At 39.0% G+C, this 24,129-nt stretch overlaps 1 protein-coding gene and 2 pseudogenes across 1 annotated transcript in view; all 3 read left to right on the top strand.

Annotated features, from left to right (window-relative positions):
- Window positions 1-24,129, top strand: part of B3GALT1 (beta-1,3-galactosyltransferase 1) — a 500,198-nt gene that overhangs the window by 142,319 nt on the left and 333,750 nt on the right. The gene's annotated exons all lie outside the window — the stretch shown is intronic.
- On the top strand, window positions 5,728-6,722 carry LOC139015771 (small ribosomal subunit protein uS2 pseudogene; annotated as a pseudogene).
- On the top strand, window positions 23,244-23,643 carry LOC139015659 (U6 snRNA-associated Sm-like protein LSm1 pseudogene; annotated as a pseudogene).

The raw sequence follows: 24,129 nt of genomic DNA, 5'->3' as shown, positions 1-24,129 counted from the left end.
TTGTAAAGTAAGGGCTTAGACCTACACATGCCTTTCAAAGGAGGTTTTCAACTTCTAGCTAATTAACCACCTGTATAAAAAGGGATGGAAAGGATGAAAGGGAATTGGGGTTTGTAGAGGAAATTTATTTGTAAAAGTTTTTAGAATGCTGTGGCAAATCCCCAGTACAATATGGGGCGGGGAAGGGAGGTCCTTCTCCTCTAACCTCAAGTAGATTGAGGAAGGTTTCAAAGAGACAAATCAGAAAGCCGGGTATTTTCTTAGGAGGCTGTGAAGTAGTGCCCCACTAGCCTGAGAGAATCAAAGGGCAGGAATTGGAAGTCACTTGTGGCAGCCCAGTAGAGAAAGCGGTGATTTGGAGAATAACTGCTTTCTCACAGATTAATTAAAGGCATGTTTCCTGTGGATATATTCACAGACATAGTTGTCCAGGGTTGTCTTATTGGGAGTATTCCTAAGAGTGCATCTTGGAGATTTGGTGGGATTCCAAGAGAGAACTTCTTGAATGGGATTAGACTGTTGGGAACCAAAATCTGTAGGCGGGCGGGGCGGGGGGGGGGGGGGGGGGTGGCGGCGGCAGCAGCCTGTGTTATCATAAGCAGCCAGCTGTGGAAAGTGCATCAAATAATTTCAATGAGAGATTCAAAACAGTGAGTATTTTTCATAGAACCTACAAAGCACACTGAGGAGTGAAAGTCAGCATTTAACATATAGCAAGCTGAAAGAATATTGACCCCCGTTTACAACTCTTTCTGTTTAGGAAGTTATTCTCTGCTCCTCACTTCTCCCCATCACCTTTCAAACTTCAAAAGCATTGGCAGTCTAATGAATTGGTAGAGAGAGACAGTAGCTTCAGATGAGGGAATAGAGAAGAAGTAACTGTATCCCCCTTTCCCCTTGACATATTTCCATGTATGCAACACACAGAAGAACTTAGTATTATCAAAAAGTGAGCAAAGGGAAGATGGGATCTGCTGAAATTTTATCCAAGAACAAGGAAAGATCTAACTCCCACAGAGTGAGTTGTCAGAGTAGTCATGAAAAAAAATGCCTTATTTTGCCTCATTTTATATGTGTTTATAATTTGTATTCATTTTGTTCTTCAAGTCTTTTGCATCCTAAATAGGTTTTTGCTATATTCTGATACCTGAGATAGTGTTAAATTCAGTATGGTCACTCTTTTGTCAATTTTCATCTATACTAACAGGTTTTACTTTCTATATTTTAAAACTGTTTAATGTGTAAAGGCTTGTAGTTTCTATATTGTTTTAGACCACTGTAATACTTTGGTACTAATTTTCCTTTGAATATTATCAACTCTGCTTTTTTTCTAATATTTTTCTATATGTTAATTTTTAAAATTTTCAAATGTATGTGTTATTTGTTATTTTGTATTCAGTTGTTGGATATGGGTATATGTATTTATACTTTCCCAATTTGTGAATTAACATTTAGAATTACAGATATGCTTTTAGACCTATTTCTACTATCTTATTCTATTTCTTTAGTGAAAATTATTGTAAGTTTTTAACAGCTATTGTTAAAGATCAAGAATTCAGCCTAATAAATCAAATTGTCTTTATTAAGTGATTAATGAATTGGGCAGCATTCCATTGAGGGAGTAGAGACATACGCCCAGGAATTGTACAAAATAGTAAAGTTTTATGGGTAGAAGGTAGTTTGAGCAAGGAAGTTACTAACAAAACAAAACAAAACAAAAAATAAAGGAAAGATTGTTTCAGGCTCTACCATTTGTTTTGTTGGGGAGGGGTGCAAAAGTTTTATCATACATATTACCTCGCTATTGCTGATCAGTAAATTACAGGTTGACTGTTTTAAAAGTCACATTTCTGGGAGAGATTGAAGTTTCAATTAAGTCTTGGTTTGCTGTTGCTGAGGCAAATGATACCATTTGGGGCTTGTCATTTTTTTAAAACAATATATTTAACCATACATTTTGCTATCAATGTAAACATCTAATCAATATCTATAACCTCTCCTGCGAATGAGAAACTTACCTATTCCTCTTTCTCCCTATTTATCTTTCAGATTTTATAATAACTGTTTACAATTGTGGATCCAATATAATATACTATGTTTTTCCAGTATGCCTCTTTCAAGAATCTTTGTGTTATAAAATCAGTATATCTACTTCACAGCTATAATATAACCAGTTATTTGGAGTTAAATACACACTTTCCTGAGCCCATGGCTTATTTTTCTTTTATCTTGAGTATTCCTGTATCTTGAATGTTTGTTTTATTTTGTTATTTTCTCAGGCATCAGCAAGGAAAAAAAAATTAAGATCCATAATAATAACATTTTAAAAACATTATGAATGTGAATTCAAAACACTGATTTAAGTGGTACAAGAGTTGACATTTGCATTTCTTCTCTTTGTGTCATAAATATTATACTATGTTTTCCCTAAAATTTCATGTTTTAGGTTAAAAGTCTGATGTAAGTATGATTCTTTTGCCTGTGAAAATAACTTTTTGTCTCCCTAGGGTTTTATGATTTTTCTTTATTTATTTGATTATTGATTTGGCTGAGTTTTATCCAGGTGTTTTCTTTTTGCGAGGGGAGGGGGGGACGGGGGGCGGTATTAGCCTTTATTTCTTATTATTTCTTGCTCTTTACTAACTCTGTTATCTCCCTCTGAAATGACCATTTTGCCTGCTATAGATCTCTAAAATTGATCCTCCATATATCATAGCTATTTTTCTTTTTTTTTCATTTTTTTAGTTTTTATTTTTTTAATTAAAATTTTTAATGTTGACATGATTGCAGGTGTCCCTCCTTTTTCCCCCCTTTGCCCACCTTCCGCAGCCCGCCCCCCCCCCCCCCCCCCCCGCCTAACTATTGTTCTTGTCTATGGGGTATGCATATACTAGTATGTTCTTCACATAGCTATTTTTCATAATTTTATTTTTCTTTCCCTTTGCATTGTGTTCTGAGAGAATTTCTTGTTTGAGCTTTTCAGATCCCTACCTCCATCTTCTTGTTTTATTTTTTTGTCCTCTATTTTTTTTCCTCCAGCCATAACCATTATTTTAGTCAACATTCTTATTGAGCTTTTAAAAATAATGATCACGGTTAATTTTTGAGAATTAAAATTAAACAGAATTGGTTATTGATATTATAAAGGAAAGAGTCTACATTGATCTGCACTAGTTACTGGACTGTGTTTATTTATCTCTAATGGCCCTTGAGGACAATCAATCTAGAATCTGATTAGAGGATTCCTGGCTGTCCTGGGTTGGATTTGGGAATATGATCAAATGGGCTCTAGTATTATATGACACGAGTAGTTGAATTTCAAGGTTTATGAAGAGATGCAGAGGTTGCTTAGACCATGATTCCATTTTTGGCTTTCATCCTGTCACCCACAGAATGAATCTCTGGTGGCAGATTGTCTACTTCAGAGAGTTGTTCTTTCATCTTTAATTGGATCAAACTACATAACGGGAATTAAACAAGTTTGTACAGCCTTTTCATTAATGAGCCCACTGACTGCCCACCTTCAGCCTTGCTCCCAGTTTTTGCTGCCTCAAATGTTGTGTTTGGTAACAGAGTCTTCTGAACAAGTTACTTTCTGGCAGTCTGTTTTTATAGAATTATGAGTCCTTAAATTTCCCATGGTTTTCCACTAACCTTATATCATTTCAGAAATTCTTCAAGATTTGCAGTGATGGCACCCTTTACTGTAACCACCATTACAATACTGTATTAATTCTTACTTTTATTTTCATTTTAACATTTCAGTGGATTTGGAAAGAACAAGTATAGTCAAATGCCCTTCTGGTTTTAATGACTCAGATTATTGGATTTAGCTATTTGATTATTAAAAAGCAGGTTCATCTTTTTTTAAAAAAAACTGGAAGGTGTCTTATTACCAAAATAATAATTGGGAGAATTATGATTCTGATATCCAGTTCTCTAAGTTACTTCACTTGTAAATGGTTGAAGTAGGTATTTTGCTATTTATGGCTTTTGTTTCATATTCCTTAACTTTTACTGGAGAGAGAACATTGAAAATCTGCCAAGAAAACACATTCAGCAACAGAAATACTCAGGAAGAATATCAGCTGCCTTGCCTTTGCTTCCTGAATTCAGATCAAAATATTCTGTCAGATGCTCTCAACCTACACAAACAAAGGGGGTTGCCAGAGTGTATAAGGCCCAGAGAATCATCCTTTTGTTTTTTGACACTTCTAGCAAATAATGGCAGTGAACCCTCCTCATATCTGCATCTCATAATTCATTAAAACAAAAAAAAAACATTAAAGATATGATTTGAAGGTGGGAACTCTACTGGAGAGAGGTCATGGCATGGCATCCTACACACAGTTATTCCGCTACCATGCAATTGTGTTCGGGGGAATCATATCTGCAAATCTTATTTTCAAATCATTCTTTAATCGTAGCTCTTTCTTTCTGAAGCACTTCATGGGTCAGGATCATGGACTCTTATTGATGACTAGGTGTTTTCCACTTTCAACTTCTTCCTTAAATAATGGAAGGACTTTTTATTCCCTTGCTCCAAAGGCATAAGGATGTATGGACTCGTTATTTACCAAAGAAGAAAGAAAAACGAACGTGCACTGGGTAATTTAATTTCTAAAGCACTTCATCTTTTTCCTGGGAGAGACTCCCAGCCATGCAACCTTCAGAGTGTAAACAAAAATGAATGAATGATTTAGCAGTAATATTGTTTTCAATTTTGATGTGAATTAAAAAGTGAAAGTTATTCAGAATATCCTTTCATTCAAATTAATCTTTGCTGGATGCCTCATACATTATTCAGAATGCTGTGGTGCAATGACCAATTCCATATGAATGCTATGTGGCTTATTTTGTTCTAAATAGAGTATCTACCAGCTGCATGAATATCTGTAATTAAATGACAGTTTTTTTATGTAAAATATATTTTAAAAATATTTTCTATTTTTTTTTAGTAACTTTTTATTGCCATGCTGGTTTCTAAGTGGAGTAACAGCATAGATTCATAAATGAGAGCACTAACACTCTTCTAGTATTTTGGAACTAGGTGACTAATTTTAAAATAGTTCATATTTTGTAAACATTTAATGTTCAATTATCTGTGGCTTTCAGGAGTATTTGAAATACTTATTAGTAGTGAAAGAGGCAGAAGTGACAAAGTTGTCATGGTGGTAAGCTTCCTAGCTGCATGGTTATTATGTGCAATTTGAGGGAGGCCCAGTAATGAACATTTGTAGCATCATTCAGATATACAGGTGTAAGAATTGTCCTTCCAGAAACATGAAAGCACAGTGCTTCTCAAACTTTAATGAGAAAATAATCAACCAAATATCTTGTTAAAATATAGATTTCGATGCAGTAGATCTTAGGACTGCCCTAAGAATCTGAATTCTAAAAAGCTCCCAGCCAAGGCTGCTGGTTCAATAAACCATACTTCGAGAACAAAATGTCTAGAGACTGGACCTCAAGTTTACAAATACCAAAACCTCAATTTTGACAATTTACCTAGAATTTGATCATGAAAAGATGACACACAACAATCAAAGAGACAAGAGGCTGATGTATAAGCCAAACTGTCAGTTTAATTATGGTTCTGGTTCTTAACCCTGAGTGCCATGAGAATCACTTACAGAACTTCAGGGTTTAGCTTTTCTCTGTACTATCCTGAGGGGGCCATCCGGCATTGTTCTTGGTTCCCATGTGACTTAAAGGGAAACCTTCACAATGTCTGGAGCCCTTGATGTCCTGCAAATGAAGGAGGAGGATCCCTTTAAGTCCTTGTAGCAGAAACCCACTTAGGGGGCACCAACCTTGACTTCAGGATGCAACAGTACATCAACAAAAGGGAGAGTGATGGCATCTACATCAGAAATCTGAAGGGAGCCTGGGAGAAGCATCTGCTGGCAGCTCTGCTATTGTTGCTATTGGGAACCCACTGATGTCAGTGTCATATCCTCCAAGAATACTGGCCAGTGAGCTGTGCTGAAGCTGCTGCTGCCACTGAGCCACTCCTGCTGCTGGCCGTTTCACTCCTGGAACCGTCACTAAGCAGATCCGGGCAGCCTTCTGGGAGTCAAGACTTCTCATCCCAGAGCTGACCACCAGCCTCTCACAGAGACATCTTATGTTAACCTGCCCACCACTGCTCTGTGTCACACAGATTCTCCCCTCGGCACTCGGTGGACATTGCCATCCCATTCAACAACAAGGAGGCTCACTCAGTGGGTCAGATGCGGTGGATGCAGGCCTGGAAGTTCTGTGCATGTGTGGCACCATCTCCCATGAACACCCCTGGAAGATCATGCCTGATCTGTATGTCTACAGAGATACAAGAGAGATTGGAAAGGAAGTGCAGGCTGCTGTTGAAAAGGCTGTGTGACCGAGGAAGAGTTTTAGGGTGGATGGACTGCTCCAGCTCCCCAGTTCACTGCTGCTCTGCCTGAGGTCGCAGGCTGGTCTGAAGGCGTGCAGGAGCCCTCTGTGCCCATTCAGCAGTTTCCTACAGAAGCTGAAGCGCTCAGCCTGCCACCGAAGACTGTTCCGCAGCCCCCACTGCTCAGGCCACTGAATGGGTAGGAACAACCAACTCTAGTGGTCGTAAGCTGTTCTTCCACAAACTTTTAAACAGAATGGAAGTAAGGTTGACAGAAAATAAACAGTTTCTAAAAAAGAAAAAAAAAAGAATTTCAGGTCTTAGACCCAATTCTATGGAATCATGATTTAATTGGTCTGAAATGGTGCTAATATCTATACTTGTTCAAATTACCCCAGTGATTCTAGTGTGCAGCCGCATTAAGGATCGCTGATTTACATAGACAATTACAATGCCAAGTAGATGAAGTACTAGTGTTAGTGGAATAGCACATTTTCTTTCCTGAAGCGGTGTCTACATAGAGAGCCCGTGTGAAGTTGGTGGCTTACTTGGGGAATGTAGAATCACGGGGAAGGGGTTAAATAACCCGAGTCGTTGTCCTAATCAAGCCTGATAGGTACACCTTCACCAGAGGAAACATTTGCCAGGGAGGCAGGTGTGTAGAGGGGCTCCTCATAGCCCTTCTCCAGTTGATGTGTCTTTCATTCTGGGCTCCCATTTTCTACACTAAGGCAGACTACCCCACCCCTGTTATTTTCCTTTATTCTTTAAAACAATTTTACACAAAGAATTCCACTTATTTACTTACTCATGTTTACCTTAATCATCTCTTTCCAGGTCCCTAAAATTCTTAGTCCCCTTGATTGGAAGTAGGTGTCTCAGAATCTCCTTCATGGTTCACTTCATGGTTTATGCCTTAGGGTGGGTTTTCTTTATATATATCTAGTATTTCCTGCTAGATTGCCTTCTTTTTAAGTTTCTTCCTTAGAATGTAAGCCTTATTTCTGAATTATAGGACAGCTTTGCTTATGTTATATTTCCTAAATTATTTGTTCAGTATAAATAGATAAATATATGAAATGCAATGTATATGTTCTGCTAATTTTACACAAAGCTAATGCAAGAGCTTTAATATTTACAAAGCTAAAATGAGATTGGGTAGAGATATTTTGGTGTAGGGTCATAGAACAGTGCTCCTTTCTGTCGTTTAGGAAAAAGTGCTTAGAGAAAATTGAAATGATATGTACAGAGGCACTTCCTACAAGGCATTTCAATTTGAAAATGGGCCAAATGCCAATGGCGTGTTTAACTGACTTTCTGTTTTTAAGTGGGGAAATGGTTGATCAAGAATTATTCTTTTTTTTCGGGGGGGGGGGCGCCAGTAAACATTTACTATCATAAACTCAATGGAAATTTGAACAGCATATCATTTTGAGAACATATACAAGGAAAGAGGTAGTTAGTAATCAGGATTTCTTAGTGAAGTTTTGTCAGGCTAATTGAATTTTCCTCTGTGCCAAAATGATAGCACTGATATATCAGTTGAAATATCAGCCGTAATTTACCTTGCCTTTAAATGAGTTTCAGTTCTACTTGTTTGGCATACAGATTACAGATTTTTGAAAAGTCGTCTAGACTAGAATCTTGCATGGTTTGTTTTATTTATCCACACGAGAGACTTATCCACAATTATCAAAGATTTTTGTATGTGTGCACTAAATTTTTATTGATATCAAAATCATGTCTATGTTATATTTGTATATTTTTAATACACAACTCACATGAACTGGAGTTTTCACATATAATAGCAACAGGAATATTGTATGGGTGTGTTTGTGTGTGTGTATAAACCACACAGAGCCAACAGTATGCAAGGGGAAGGTTAGCTTGGTTTGGGATGTCAGGACTGACCTGGATAAAGCATAACATAGAGCAGTTTAGCTCAGAATGGATAGTGTATTAATCAGGTTTCTTGAGAGAATGGAACCAACATATGGTGGAACAATGGCCTCGTTATTTTGCTGTGTTATCTTGAAGCCCACTAAAATCAACAAAACTAAAATATATGGATCCTTGGAGGTGGGTGAGGCCTGAGCATAGCTTGGAAAGTGGCATATATTTAATATATGTATGTTAAATTGATCATATTTAGCACAGTAAAGATATATATGTAAAGATATATATGTATGAAGGAATTGGCTCATGTGATGATTATGGAGGCTGAAAAGTCCCCCAGTCTGTTCTCTGGAAGCTGAAGATCTAGGGAAACTAGTGGTGTAATTCGGTCCAGCAATGTTAAACATTGATTCAAATGTATGTATACATGTATAAATATGTGTGTGCTACTAAGTTGCACTGTAAAATACTTAAGGACTAGCTGTCTTAGGGTAAATTGCTCTAATTTATAGTTTGTCAAACTCTATGTTGTAAATGCTATACCTCTCTCTTGTCCCTAGTAGATGTCAAGCTATCAATGTAACTCTATTGAAGGTGGAGTTAGGTAAGATGCACAGTCCAACCGTAAATATAGTATGTAAATAACCTTAAGAGCATAGAGTAAATATAGTAAAATAATTAGGAATTGATATGATTATTACCTTTACTTTTAATAGAATGTATTTGATTTTAAGTTATATAATTTAATGTTTAATAATGGCCATTTTTAACCACTGTTTCACAACATTCCTGAAAATTAGCCGTCAACTCTCATGAGCTGGTATGAGACAGATTGAGCATACAATTGGACTGTGCCAGAAACTTAGAAAGCTACTGGTTAGCCATTCCCCGTGCTTACAGCTGACTCAAAATGAATGAGAGAAGATGGCATATGTAATAAGCCTTTTCAAGATCTTTATTCTTTCTCTGGGCTACATAAACTTTTCTATTAAGAGAGAAACTCCATCTATTTCACTTTTCTGTAATTAAATTATTTCCTCCCTGAAAATTGGCAAATGTGTCTGTCTTTGTCTTTGTATACCTCCTTAATTGCATTTGGGCACTGAAGGGAAGAGAGGAGTTGAAAACCATCTGATATCCAAAGGTTGGTGTAATTTTATGTCATTAACTTCAGTAAGGACATAAGAATAATAATGATTTAAGTGCAGTTAGCTTCCATTGGCTAGTTTATGTTCACCATATTAAGTGTTTCACATAGTAATCTTTATTTCACTATAGTATACTGTAAAAATAAATACAGATGTAACCCTTTCTGCCTACATATTCTCTCTGATAGTTTACTAAAGGATATCAAAGGAAGTAGCTTATTCAGGGAACAAACTTTCAAATGTGACAACAGGATAAGTGCCTTATAAGTTTGTTCTGTGACATCTTTCCTCAGAGCTTTTTAGCATGTTAATAAATGAACGCAGATTTATTTGTGAATGAATTCATTTTCTACTTAAGCTTATGGGGAACATTATAAGCCTTTTCCTCAAGGCACAACTTATGGCCTCTCTTCCTAATGACTAGTCCTAATTTATTTACTTTGTCTTTTCTGTATCTATTATACTTATACTCTTTGTGGCAAAACTAGAACTCCATTGTTCTCCCATTACCACCTTAACTTCACTAAATTTTAAAATCCATGAGATCAGAATATTTTACTTTATTTTTGTCCCTCTAACCCTTACCAGCATTAGGAAGATAGTAGTATCAATGCCTATTAAAGTTTATTAGGAAGAAGTGTGAGGTTCTGTACATGGGTCTACACCAGGGGTCCTCACACTTTTTAAACAGGGGGCCAGTTCACTGTCTCTCAGACGGTTGGAGGGCCGGACTATAGTTTAAAAAAAAACAACTAGTTGGCTGCTAAGCAACAGGCAGCGGCGGCAAAAACACCCAGCGGGCCGGATAAATGTTTTTGGCGGGCCGCATGTGGCCCACGGGCCGTAGTTTGAGGACCCCTGGTCTACACAGTCAGCTCCTCCTAATAATATTAATAATGTATTAGTACTATTATTTACTGCTTAATAATGCCAATCACTGTATCTTGCATTGATTATTCTTTTATTTCTCACCACAAACTCGAGGTAATAGAAAAAGAACTGTCCCATGATCACATAGTTTGATTGGCTCTAGGAAGTTTGTCTCTAGAATCAGGTCCCATAATTGTTTACTCTTCCACCTCACATACAGATATGATGAAGCAGGAGTACCATGTTTTAAATGTCTGCCAACAAAAAGTTTAACACTGAAGAGCTTCAATGCTTTTAAGATTGGGTACAAAAGGACTTTAGAGTTTTGGAAATTCTCTAAAGGTAACCCAGGAAAAGAAACTAAAATGGCAAGTGTAAGACCAAATAATGTGAGTAGCACTGAGAAGAAACTCTGAGTCATATAGACATTGATTTGCACTCCTTAGAAAGTGAGGAACAAGAGATGTGGGCAAACCCATTGAAAATTTACTGTGAAGACAGGAAGCATTTGTAAGATCAGACCAGATGTTTTAGAACTACGTATTTGGCAAGGCCTGTCAAACTCAGAGGATCTGAGCAAGGAGACAAGCTAAGCTTTGGGTTGAGCCATCCTTTTTAAAACCTCTTCCTTACTTCTGAGACACTTAATTGTTCCATCTTTAATCTTTAATATAATTACTAAGAAAAGTCAAACTGAAAGAGAGGGACTTTCTAAAACATAGTTAACTTAAATGATTTATATGAGGAATTCATTACTAGGTACCAAGAGTCGTGTGTGTGTGTGTGTGTGTGTGTGTGTGTGTGTGTGTGTAATATCTCTTTCTATTTAAAATAATGATTTGGGGGAAAATACACAAATCATTAGGGAGATAATCATATAATACCCTTATTGCAAAGCTTCAGCTATTTATTAAAGAAGGTAAACTGAAAATAAAAATGTAAATTCTTGGCCTCAATAAAGTATAATTTTGCTTTTAAGACAAGAATACAATGTATACTATTTTGAATGGGCTTTTTTTCCTTGTTAAGAAGGTAAAATTGTGGTCTCCTGTGGCATATTTTTTTTGGCTGTTTGAAAGTTTCATGGCATTCTAATTAAGAAGAAAAATATAATCCATCCTATATCTAGGGGAAAGAGCATTTTGAGTGCTAAATGTGGCCAGTCCTTATCTGTTTAGTAGAATCAGAATTCACCCAATATAAGAAAGAATAAGGCAACACAAGATACTGGCTATGAATAGAGGTTATGGAAGTCAGATAATCTTAAATTAAAAACTCAGCTTTTCTAATTATTAGTCGAGTGACCTTAAAGTTACCTCATTTCCCTTAACTTCCGTCTTCAAATCTCTGACATGGCTATGAATGGAAATATTGACTCAAAGGATCATTGTGGGAAATAGATAATCTAATAGATAGATATGAGGTGCCAAAGGCAATAAATAGGAGTTACAATATTATAAACTTAACTCTCTGCTTTTCATTCATGTATTATTCACAGCATAATTGATCACAGGAACATTTTTAAAAATTATATTGGCATTGAGGTCCATTCTGCTCAATTCTTTATGTGTTGACATAAGTAACATACTATTTTAAAGTATCCAAATAGTTCTTTAGAGGGAGACTCTTTTAAGCATAGACAGACAGACAGACAGACAGAAAAAGACATACCTTGGTTTTCCAGATGAGGCATTCCCACGGTTATTTTGAGGTAACTGCTCTTTGTTCTATTTTAATCCTTTATTAAATCTAAGATTTTCTTCCCGTTCTGCAATCTGAAGAAGAAAGTATTTAAGAAACATTTAAGTATTAAGAAAGAGGAAAGTATTTGAGAGAAAAAAATCAGCTGATTGAACTTATTTGAGTGTGCATTTTTGATATAGCTTAAAGTATTTGTTCATAGCTAGATAAAGATATGTATATTCAACTGTATTTTAAAAGAAGTCCAGAAAGCAAATGTACATTATTTTTAATTATCTAAAAAATGGTCCACTATTTGAGATTGACTGTAAAACGTAATAATGCCAAGTGATAAAAAAATAACTTCATATCACATAAAGGGAAAATAGACAATTTACTGGAGATGTGACTGGGTTTCTTTTTCCCTCCCTTCAATAAGGTAATTTCTGCCCATCTCCAAAGGCCTTTCTCACAGTGACCTTGGTGAAAGAAGAGCTCTGTGACATTGCCTACAGGAATCATCTGCTGCTTCTAAGTCAGTCACAGGTTTTGCTTCAAGGCAAGAAAACACTTTGCTCCCACTCACACCTGAGCTTACTGTCTTCAGAAAGCTTCATCCTCCTATAAATGCAACACCATCTCTTATAGTCAGATGGAAATATTTCAATGAATTTCTCAAGGACGTGTTATAGCCCAGTTTCATTAGTATGTCCAGGCCAAGGAGCTGCAGAGTTTTGTTTTTTAAGAAAAGAAATAAAATGGTAAGAGATCAAAACAGGAAGCAATAAGTTTGATAATGAAATATGAATATATCCAGTATATACACATGATATTTATGAATGTTTTAAGCAGGGCGGTTTTGAAACTCTTTTTTCTAAAACTATTAACTTGGTCCCAGTAAGTTGTGTACCTCATTGTATACTAGTAATAGTAACTACTAGCATGCTCTTTCATATGTAAAAATGGCACACTGTGCTGTCGCAGTAGGCCTTTAGATGGGAGCAAACTCATCTACACTTTCCTTTAGTCAGTCTCATGACCAACCAAAATAGGAGACATTCACCTTCTGGAGATGAGAAGGCAGGGTAGAAGGAAAGGGGTTATGCTTAGCAAGGAGACTAGCAGAGCTGGCTACCCTCATCAATATCAAGCATCTTTATCTGAGCTAATCTATAATATTCTTTAGTTTCCCTGGTGAAAAGGAAAAGTACAGAAATCCAGGTATTCTCTTGGCTATTACTTAATGTAGGGCCTCCTCCATTCATTACTTTTGATAACTCATAAATAATTCTTAGCAACTGTGTTGAGTTATGAAATTACTTAGTAGAACAAATAGTAAAGAACAAAAATGTCCAATTAAGATTCTCAAAAGAAGACTGCTTTACTTATTTCAATTCTTCTTACCACACATTTGTAAAACCCGTAGTACAAACTGTTGACTCTTTGTCTTGTTTTGTCAGCTAGAGTTTTGATATGATGACATATGACTGGCAGAGTTGCGTTCCTTGTAGAGATGAGAGCAAAAGGCCATTCCATGGTAAAGATAATGAGGAGATTCATAAATTGGCTGTTAATTCAAAATGTCACTTTGTGTAGCACTTGTATTTTATTTGTCAAGAATACTTGTTTTCCACAACTGGAATAAAGCAATCAAGTAAGCAAATTAATTCAGCTTACACTTCATAGACTTGATATAATGTACATATATCAACTAGAGTATATAATATGATATTAATGTATTCATTCACTTAAGAAACAGTTATTGTCTAATGTATGCTCTGCATTGTTTAAAGCATTAGAGTAAACCAAGACACTACTTCATGGAGCTTATATTCCAGTGCAGAAAAATAGATAATTAATAAATATCCACACAAATATAATATGCGAGTTGAAGAGAAGTGCTTAGAAAATACATAAATCATAGTAAAGGGGTAGAAAGGAATAGTGATGACATTTATTGTTCAGTTGGAAATTCAAGGGCCATGAAACTGAAAGAGCATAGCTTTCCTGGAATGATGTCCATCTTCATAAAATTCTATAGATGATTAATTTTTATAATCTGAAAGAATGTAATATCATTGAAAACTATTTTATGGCTTTAGGTCTATGATAAATAATTTTCAATATAAATTACTTTGAGAGTGGACTATAAAATGTTTTTTTAAATCAAATATAATAAAAATAACAGGGACGTGACAAGAAAAGAACATAGACTATTTCTCATTACATAAATGCAAAAATATCACCCAAAATATTAACAAACTAAATTCTGTGATATATAAACAGGATAATGCATAATGATCTAGTTGGGTTTATTTCAATGATTCATGATTCAAAATTTTAATCATTATAACTTACCATATTTGCAAAATAAAAGAAATGAGATGTTCATCTCAATAAATACAGCAAAGAAATTTGATAAAATTCAACATTTCTTCAGAATTTATTAAAACTTCTAAACTAGTAATAGGAAAGATTTTCCCAATATGACAAGGTATTTCTGACATTACACTTAATGATGAAATGCTCACTAATTACCCCACAAGAACAGGAACAAGGCAAGGATTCCATTATAGCCACTTCTATTCAACATTATGCTGGAGGACCTGTCCAGTAAATAAAATGAAATGAAAGAAATGCCAAGGGTTTAGAATAAAAGATGACATGGTAATATATGAAGATAGGACAAAGGAATCTACAAAAATTATTAGATTAGTAAGTAAATTTAGCAAGTTCTCTGGACCTGAAGTCAACATTTAAAAAAAAATGCATTTCTGGGGAATGTTGCAGTGGATTTGAAAAGATGGTCACTAAAGATACTTACATAGATAGATAGACAGACAAAAGGCATTGACATATACAAGAATTTTGTTATGAATTGAATTATATTTCATTTGAAACAAGCACTGAACTCCTAACCCTGTTAAGTATTTCAGAATGTGTTTTATTTGAAAATAGGGTCATTGTACTGGTAATCAAGTTAGAGTGCTATCAGTAGGGTGGGCCCAATCCCATATGACTGGTGTTCTTTTATAAAGGGGAAATCTGGACACACAGACGTGCACAGAAGGAAGATGATGTGAATACACACAGGGAAAAGATGAACATGTAAATGGAGTGACTGATGCATCTACAGGCCACAGAATGCCCAAGATCTCCCACAAACCACCTCAAGTGAGGAAAAGGCAAGGAAGGATTCCCCCAGAGGTTTCAGAGCAGCTTGGCCCTGCTGCTAGCCTTCAGAAGTGTGTGATAAATAATTTCTGTTTTAAGCCATCCAGTTTTGGGCACTAGGAAGGAAACAAATACAATTCCTATCAACATTACTTGTTATATCTAATATATTTGGAAATAACCCACATATTCATCAATAGTAGCAAGGACTTTTTAAAATGTAGTATGTTTATATATTGGATTATATTCATGCATTGAGATAGGAATAAAATGAAGAGAGTACAGCTGCAAGTACCAATATAAAGAGATAGCGAATAGGTAGATAGATATGATAGATCCATAAATAAAGTTAAAAAACAGTTAAACTAACTTCGTTATTCATTAGAAGTCAGAATAATGATTACCTGTTTGGAAGAAAGAGGTAAAGAATGATTTGAGGATATATACAAGGTGGTCTTCTGTGGCACTACTATTCCCAAAATAGTGTGAAACACTTCTTCTATAGCTCAGAGAATTGTAGAAGCCAAACCTATAAGATGAAGTATTTAGTGGTATCCTGAGAAACATAGTGTCAGCATTAAAATTGTGTACTCTGAAGCCAGCATATCAAAGTGTAAAAGCCCAGCCCTACCACTAGCTGGTTAAATATCTTTGGGTAATTTATATCTGTATGCTTCAGTTTCTTATCAGTGAAATGGGGTAACATTATCTTAGGGGACTGTTATGGGACTTAAATAGTTAATGCTTTTAAAACACTTAGAATAGGCTTGAATATTTATTTAACACTAGAGGCCCAGTGCACAAAAATTTGTGCACTCGGGGGGGGTCCCTCAGCCCGGCCTATGCCCTCTTGCAGTCTGGTACCCCTCGGGGGATGTCCACCTGCTGGCTTAGGCCCGCTCCCCGGGGAACCGGACCTAAGCTGGCAGTCAGACATCCCTCTGGCAGCCTGGGAGCCCCCTGGGGATGTCCACTTGCCAGCAGGGAGCAGGCCTAAGCTGCAGTTGGACATCCTTAGAGCTGCTGAGGAGGCGGGAGAGGCTCCCGCCACCACCACTGTACTGGCAGCCATCAGCCTGGCTTGTGGCTGAGCAGAGCTCCCCCTGTGTGAGCGCACTGACCACCAGGGGGCATCTCCTGCATTGAGCGTCTGCCCCCTGGTGGTCAGTGTGTGTCATAGTGTCCAGTCATTCCCAATCGTTCTGCTGTTAAGGTCAATTTGCATATTACCCTTTAATTATATAGGATAGAGGCCTGGTGCACGGGTGGGGGCTGGCTGGTTTGCCCTGAAGGGTGTCCCGGATCAGGGTGGGGGATCTGCTTGGGTGCCTGGCCAGCCTGGGTGAGGGGCTGAATGCTGTTTGCAGGCTGGTCAAGACCCCCAGAGGGGACCCTCACCCCATAGGGGTGTGGCCATCCTGGGTGAGGGCTGAGGGCTGTTTTCAGGCTGGCCACACCCCATTCAGGGTGGAGATCCCCGCTGGGGTGCCTGGCCAGCCTGGGTGAGGGGCTGATGGCTGTTTTCAGGCTGGCCACAGCCCCTTCAGGGTGGGGGAGTCCCGCTGGGGTGCCTGGCCAGCCTGAGTGAGGGGCTGTTTGCAGGCTGGCCAAGCCCCCCATGGGGTGGTTTTCAGGCTGGCCACAGCCCCTTCAGGGTGGGGGAGTCCCGCTGGGGTGCCTGGCCAGCCTGAGTGAGGGGCTGTTTGCAGGCTGGCCAAGCCCCCCATGGGGCGGTTTTCAGGCTGGCCACAGCCCCTTCAGGGTGGGGGCATCTCGCTGGGGTGGCAGGCCAGCCTGGGTGAGGGGCCAATGGCTGTTTTCAGGCTGGCCATGCCCCCCCCGTGATCCAAGCTCCTAGCCTCTCCTTTTTTTCCTGTAGTTTATTTATCTTCTATAATTGAAACTTTGTAGCCTTGAGCAGAGCCAATGCTGGCCAGGGCAGGTGGGAAGCTTGGCTTCCTCCATTGCCGGGGTCAACCCAAGCCTCCTGCTTGCTCCAGCTCTGTGGCTGCCACCATCTTAGTTGGGTTAATTTGCATACTATTTCCTGATTGGCTTGTGGGTGTGGCTTGTGGCCTGGCTTGAGCATAGTGGAGGGACGGTTAATTTGCATGTTTCTCTTTTATTATAATGGATGGTTTAGTATATAGTTATTAAGTAAATATTAATATCTATATCTATATCTACACTAATAAAAGAGAAACATGGTAATTAGTGTACGACCGCTACCCTTTTCATTGGCTAATCAGTGAGTATATGCAAATTAACTGTCAGCCAAGATGGCGGCCGGCAGCCAGGCACTGAAGTGAACATGAGGCTTGCTTGCTGCGGACTCCAACATTCCTGGCCTCACTTGCCGGCCTCTCAACTGCAACTCTAAGCAACTATGTACTATCTTGCAAATAAGAAGCTAAACAAAACACCAGAAACCAGCTGGACTGAAATCCAGCCGGACCGAAACATTGTATCGATGTTTTCAGCAGCAAGGCCTCAGAGCTAAAGCTGGCCCAGAATAAAAAAAAAAATAGAAAAGAAAACAAGGAGCGGTTGGAAGCTTTAGTCACTCGCCAGCCGGAAAACAGCCCTCAGCCCCTCACCCAGACTGGCCAGGCACCCCAGTGGGGACCCCAACCCTGATCCAGGACACCCTTCAGGGCAAACCAGCTGGCCCCTACCCATGCACCAGGCCTCTATCCTATATAGTAAAAGGATAATATGCCTCCCAGCACTGGGATCAGTGGAGCAGCGAGGCTCCCAGCACCGGGATCAGCGTGACAGGGGGCAGCGCCCAAACCCCCTGATCACCCTGCGGCTCTGTGTGTGACAGGGGGCGGGGCCACAACCCCCCCCCACCCCCCACGGGCCCTGCTCTGTGTGTGACAGGGTAGAGCCATAACCTCTCCATCGGCCCTGCCCTGAGTGTGACAGTGGTGGCGCCCCAACCCCCTGATAGGCCCTGCTCTGTGGGTGATAGAGGGTGGCACCCCAACCCCCGTCCACGGGCCTTGCTCTGTGTGTGACAGGGTAGAGCCATAACCTCCCCATTGGCCCTGACCTGAGTGTGACAGGGTGCAGCGCCCCAACCCCATGATCTGCCCTGCTCTGTGTGTGACAGGGGGCGGTGCCCCAACCCCCTGATTGGCCCTGCTCTGTGAGTGACAGGGGGGAGCTCCTCAACCCCCTGATCGGCCCTGCTCTGTGAGTGACAGGGGGCAGCGCCCCAACCCCCTGATTGGCCCTGCTCTGTGAGTGACAGGGGGTGGCGCCGCAACCTCCCCATCGACCCTGCCTTGAGTGTGACAGGGGGCGGTGCCCCAACCTCCCAATCGGCCCTACCCTGAGCGTGACTGAGGGTGGCATCGCAACCTCCCGATCCGCCTTGCTCTGTGCATGACGGGGCGGCGCCCCAACTCCCCAGTTGGCCCTGCTCTGAGCCTGACCAGGGGCTGCACTTAGGGATTGGGCCTGCCCTCTGCCACCTGGAAGCAGGCCTAAGCCAGCAGGTTGTTATCTCCCAAGGGGTCCCAGACTCGAGAGGGCACAGGCCGGGCTGGGGGACCCCCCTTTCCCCGCCCCCCGAGTGCACAAATTTTTGTGCACCGGGCCTCTAGTCTATATATAAAAGCCTAATATGCTAAGTGCCCCTCCGACCGTTCGACCAGTTGCTATGACACACACCGACCACTAGGGGGCAGATGCTATGACTGGTAGGTTAGCTTGCTGCTGGTGTCCTGCTGATCGGGACTGGGCAAGATGGGCTGGACACGCAGTGGAGCCCTTCTGCGGTCCCTCTCTGGCTGGCCTAGGCGAGACGGCCCTGATCAGGGACTGAGTGAGATGGGCTGGACATGCCCTGGAGCCCTCCCGTAATCCCTTCCATGGTCCCTCCCGGCCAAGGTGGGGTCCTGGATTGTGAGAAGGCTCAGACCAGACCAAGGGACCCCACCAGTGCATGTGCACTGGGCCTCTAGTATATTTATATATAGCATGTATTTATTATGTATGTATTTATTACATGTAGTATATATTTATTACATAAATTATATATTGGAAAAAACAACATAATATCTTGAGAAAAAATTTGAAACTATGGAATTTTAAGATTTCATATTTAGAATTAAAATAGTTTTTTTCATTTATACTACTAGTAAGTCTGTACAAACTAGTAGGTAGTACATGGATCCATATACTAAAGCATTAAGCAGTACATGTGAACAAATGTGTACATGATAACATGTTCTGAACCTTAATAAAATGCATCTTAAGTAATTCTTGGTTATACTGAAAATGTGATCAGACACTTGCAATTAACATACTGTCAAACCATAGTTGTCTTTCTAGCAATATGAAACTATACTGGAAAGCAGTTTCTAATTATCATTCATATGTTCAAGTATCAACACATGATTTTAATTAATATGTATGATCATTAAAAATTCATGGCAGGTAAGGAAAACTATTGTTAACATTGAAAAATCACTAGCCATATATATATATATATCCAAAACCTATGCAAATTAGTACCAAATTATATAAAATTATTTCTATAAGATTTGCAACAAAAGACTGCCTTCCCACAGCATTGATTCTCAAGATTAAAATTGTTATTTTATCCTGAACACTCATCTGTCCACTTTCAAAAATAAACTCCCATCACAGTCACTTTCCTCTGAACGAGAACCTTGATGTATATTCATGAGATCTAGGACCCAAGGGCTCAGCAGGACATCTCACCAACTTCAAAGCCAATGTCACTAATTGATCTAGCTCTATCCCAAGGGGAATTTATCTGGTGCCATTATTTCATACTACCAAGAAAGTTCATAAAATTCACTGGCATTATCATCCCCAAGATTGGGCCCATTAATAATTTTCTGCTATCAAAATGAATACAGAAAATGCTAAAAATTGGTTAATTTTTCTGGGTTCTGGCAATTAAAAATTAAGTAGAAATAGTAGTTCACATATGTTTTTTTTATTTTATTAAGAAATAGTTTTTAGTCCCAGTTTCCTATCTTTAAATTATAATTATTATATAGATAGGTTTTTAATCTAATGCAGTTCTTGGAATCTTGTAAAGGTTTGGATTTTAAAGGATACAAAGTGATGTTAGGTTATTTTGATAACTATGTAATAGCTATTGAGTATTCTGTTTTCTTTTTGGTAAAAGCATCGATATCTAAATTGTTGGAAACAGAAGGAGCTGGAGAGGAATTGGGATACTGAATTGAGGCTGCACATGCCCCATAATCTCTACAGCCCACTCCTGCTCTCCTGATTGCACAGTGTCATGGTCCATCCCACCCATGTTCAAGACTTTACAGTGTTGCTAAAGATTATATTCACCAGTCTTTCAGTTTTTCTTTGTTAGATATAGAAAGCCAGTTTCTGGGAGCTTCTTTACATTTAAATAATTTTGAAAAGCACTAAAGAAATGTAAAATTAAAAATAAAGTATGTGCCTACCTTTCCAGGCAGCTTGATCAATTTTGCGTACCTATTATAAGGAAGCATTCAGAGTCTCTGTCCTAAGGGTTCATTATTCTACATAGAAGATAGGCTCATGGCTTTTGGCAGCTTGATATTTTATTATCCTTTCTATAGGTAGTTAAGAGCATACTGATTGAAGAGATTTATTATACTGTAGTTTCAGCTCCTTGATCCTGTACAATGGGGAAAGCGAAGAGGAATCTGCTAAAAATAGATAAGCAGAATGCCGAATAAACAAAGTGAAGAGACTCTTTTTTGTTTAAGTTCTTTCCTAAAAGAGCCTGTGGGAACTGTTATTTCGGAACAGGATCTGCTAATTAATTATCACATAATTAATATATGTGCATTTTGAAAATAAAAACTGGCATTTGGTTCATTTATGCCACATAAATAGAACCAAGACTTGGTGGTAAGACACATTCCTATGTACCAATTATTCTTTCCTAGATATTTATTCCTTCCAAGTTAGCTGTGAGAGAGAAAAAATTAATATACCAAACTCTATCTCCTAAATTACTCCCCTTGAAATTGAAAGATGGGTTTTGGAGTTGAAGACATAAGAGAACAGGTGTAGAAACTGAGATTTTGGCAGCCTCCATCAGAAACTAATGAGCTTTGGGGAAATCCAGCCAATACAGAGTTGGGTAGATTACTATCAAAACTATAGGGCATCTTAACACCTACAGTGAACTGGCTTCAAGGTGGCACATGCAAACTGACCGGAGGTAACCTTTCCAAATTACTTATAGAATTATTAAACATAGAAAAGCTATCCAGTGTAGTATTATTCAGTATATCAAGAATCAACTTTCCTATTAATATATACACTACACATACTCCTTTTGAAGTAGGAGCAGAAGTTCACAGTACTTTAACCTTGGTGGGTGCCTTACATGGCCCATTAGTCACCATAAAGCTATGGGTGGCCTTCCTTCTATGATGTCAAGACTGTGGATAATACCTAGTTCAAGGGCTCTCAGGGAGAGCCCAGGGTCCCCAGCAAGGTGTGAGGAGAGCAGAGGGGTAGTATGAAACACTGTGGTAGGAGACTGGTAACAGACCATGAAAGCAGAGGATTCTTTTACTCTGTAGTATGGAACTCCCTTTCTGTAATTAGTTCTCTAGTGGTTTTGCTGTCCACTTCCTTGCTTTGATTGGTTATATACTAACTAGCTAATTTCAGTGTGTTCAATGTGTCAGTCTATGTTTTAGTATGCTTCAGTGTGTGAGTATCCTGCTGCATGTTTGACTCTGCTGTTCCCACATATCTGGCTGTGGATTTGATAGGACATACAAATTAGCCAATCTTTATATGTTGATGCTGGTAAGGGGCTATCATGAGACTTCAAGCCAGAATTCATGCATATATATTTTTCAGTTACTCAGTCCCATTATATCAATGTGTATGATAGGAAGGATGTGAAATAAAAGTAGAGTAGGGAGATGAAACAAAAATGAATAGGAATCCCTTTACCAACGTGGTAGCACCCAAGTATATTAGACCTTTCCAAACCACCTCAGCACCCTCCCAAATCATGGGTCCAATCCAATATTTCCTGTAAAATCTAATCTCACTGTAGACTCTACCCTTTGGTTCTAGTGGATCCAGGTTGATGACTTATACCCTGCTGAACCTTCAGTAACTTCTCGTAAAGCTAAACCTCTGATCATAGTCTAAAAGGTCCCACATAAATTTACTCCTGTCCACCTAACGCTCACTGTTGTCTAGGACACACTCAGGGATCTTTTCTCTTCTCTGAACTTTCCAAGTTCCTCCTGTTTCAAAGCCTTTGCCTTGTTTTTCCCTCTGCCTGCTGTGCTCTCCCCCACTCTTCATTTTTATAACTGAAATACAGTCTTTATGTGGCAGCATCTGAGGAGTAGAACTGTCAGATGTGAAGTGAAGCCTGGTTTAGAAAAAAGGCAATCACCTGCATTGATGATGGTATTTGAATTGTTTAGAAACTTTATGACACCTTTTCATATCCATGGGGGAGAGATCTAAAAGTCCTTCCTATTTTTTTTAATGAAAAAAGTGAAGGGATGCTAAGTGATTTTCTATATGGAACATTAAAATTGCCAAAAGCAAATTTGGCATGAATTTGACTAATTCTATAATTAATCTTAAAAATCTGTACGCGGTACATTTTGTATTCCGAAATCTCCAGTGAGTTCTACTTAGGACCTTAAAGACTATTTGCAGAGGCTAATTATTCACAAGCTCAGATCTTGTGAATTCCTTCTTACAGTCAGTAACCATTTATTGAGCAACTACTATATGCCAGCCACTCTAAACAAATTATTATGTTGATTCTAAAGAAACATGACCAAAAAGGACACATTGGAGAAAACCTGTAAAGATATTTCACTTTCTTTCAGACACAACCTGAGAATGTATCATGTGCTCATTAGCATGCTAGGCACTAAGAATGTAGAGCTCCTCATTCAAGAAGTTCACACTCTACTCTGCAGACCCAGGTGGCTTCAGCCAGGGCCAATTCTGGTCTTGGTTCTAAGCAGACAGTAACTATCAGACCACAGGAGGAGGAAGGAGATGTTGGACGCACTGGCCCTCTGCCACTATACACTGCAACCTTCTCTCAGCTCAAAATGAACTATATGCCCAGTGCCGCCAGCCTCACTGGAAGATCAACAGTGAGTTGCTCATCTCCTTCGAAATGGAAGGATAATTACAGGCATTTTGAGAAGCATCGGTGAATTTGCTAATTTATGCTACATCAGACTGTGGAGCATATTCAGGTGGGCAAAAATTATGATGATATCCCTAGAGGGATTTTGGTGGTCATAGGAGAAAATGTGGTTCTTCTGAGAGAAATAGACTTGGGAAAGGAGAGTGACACACCCCTCTGGCACATGTCCATTGAAGAAATCTTAGAGGAACAATGGGTAGAACAGCAGATGAACTAGAAGCTGAGAAGTTGCAAGTTTAGACTTTAAAGGTCCAGGTCTCTCCATTCCCAAGCAGATAGATACTCTTGATGACTATTAACTCTTTTGCTCAGGCATTATTGCTCTTGGGGAGCAGTGGCTGTCACTGGATGAAAGTGACATTCTGGTCACTTCACACATTGGACTGGAGACTGGAGAATTTTGAAAAGTCATTTTTCTTTTGAATTTTTTCACAAATTCAACATGAAATCATATGGCTCTTTTTTCCTTTTTTAAGAAATATATTTTTATTGATTTCAGAGAGGGAGAGGGAGAGAGAGATAGAAACATCCATGAAAGAGAATCATTGATCGACTACCTTCTGCACACCCTCTACTGGAGATCGAGCCAGCAACCCAGGCATATGCCTTGACAGGGAATGAAACCATGATTTCCTGGTTCATAGGTCAATGCTCAACCACTGAGCCACACTGGCTGGGCTCTGTTTTTCCTTTTTAATAGCAAAATCATTGTTTAAAGAAAGAGTGGAATGGACTCCTTTCACACATCACTATGGAGCCAACTGCTACTCCTCTATATTGCTCTT

This window comes from Myotis yumanensis, unplaced genomic scaffold (genome assembly GCF_028538775.1).
Source record: "Myotis yumanensis isolate MYYU_CA2020_CCGP unplaced genomic scaffold, mMyoYum1.0.hap1 SCAF_8, whole genome shotgun sequence".
Lineage (NCBI taxonomy): Eukaryota > Metazoa > Chordata > Mammalia > Chiroptera > Vespertilionidae > Myotis > Myotis yumanensis.
This window is presented reverse-complemented; position numbering and strand designations above follow the sequence as displayed.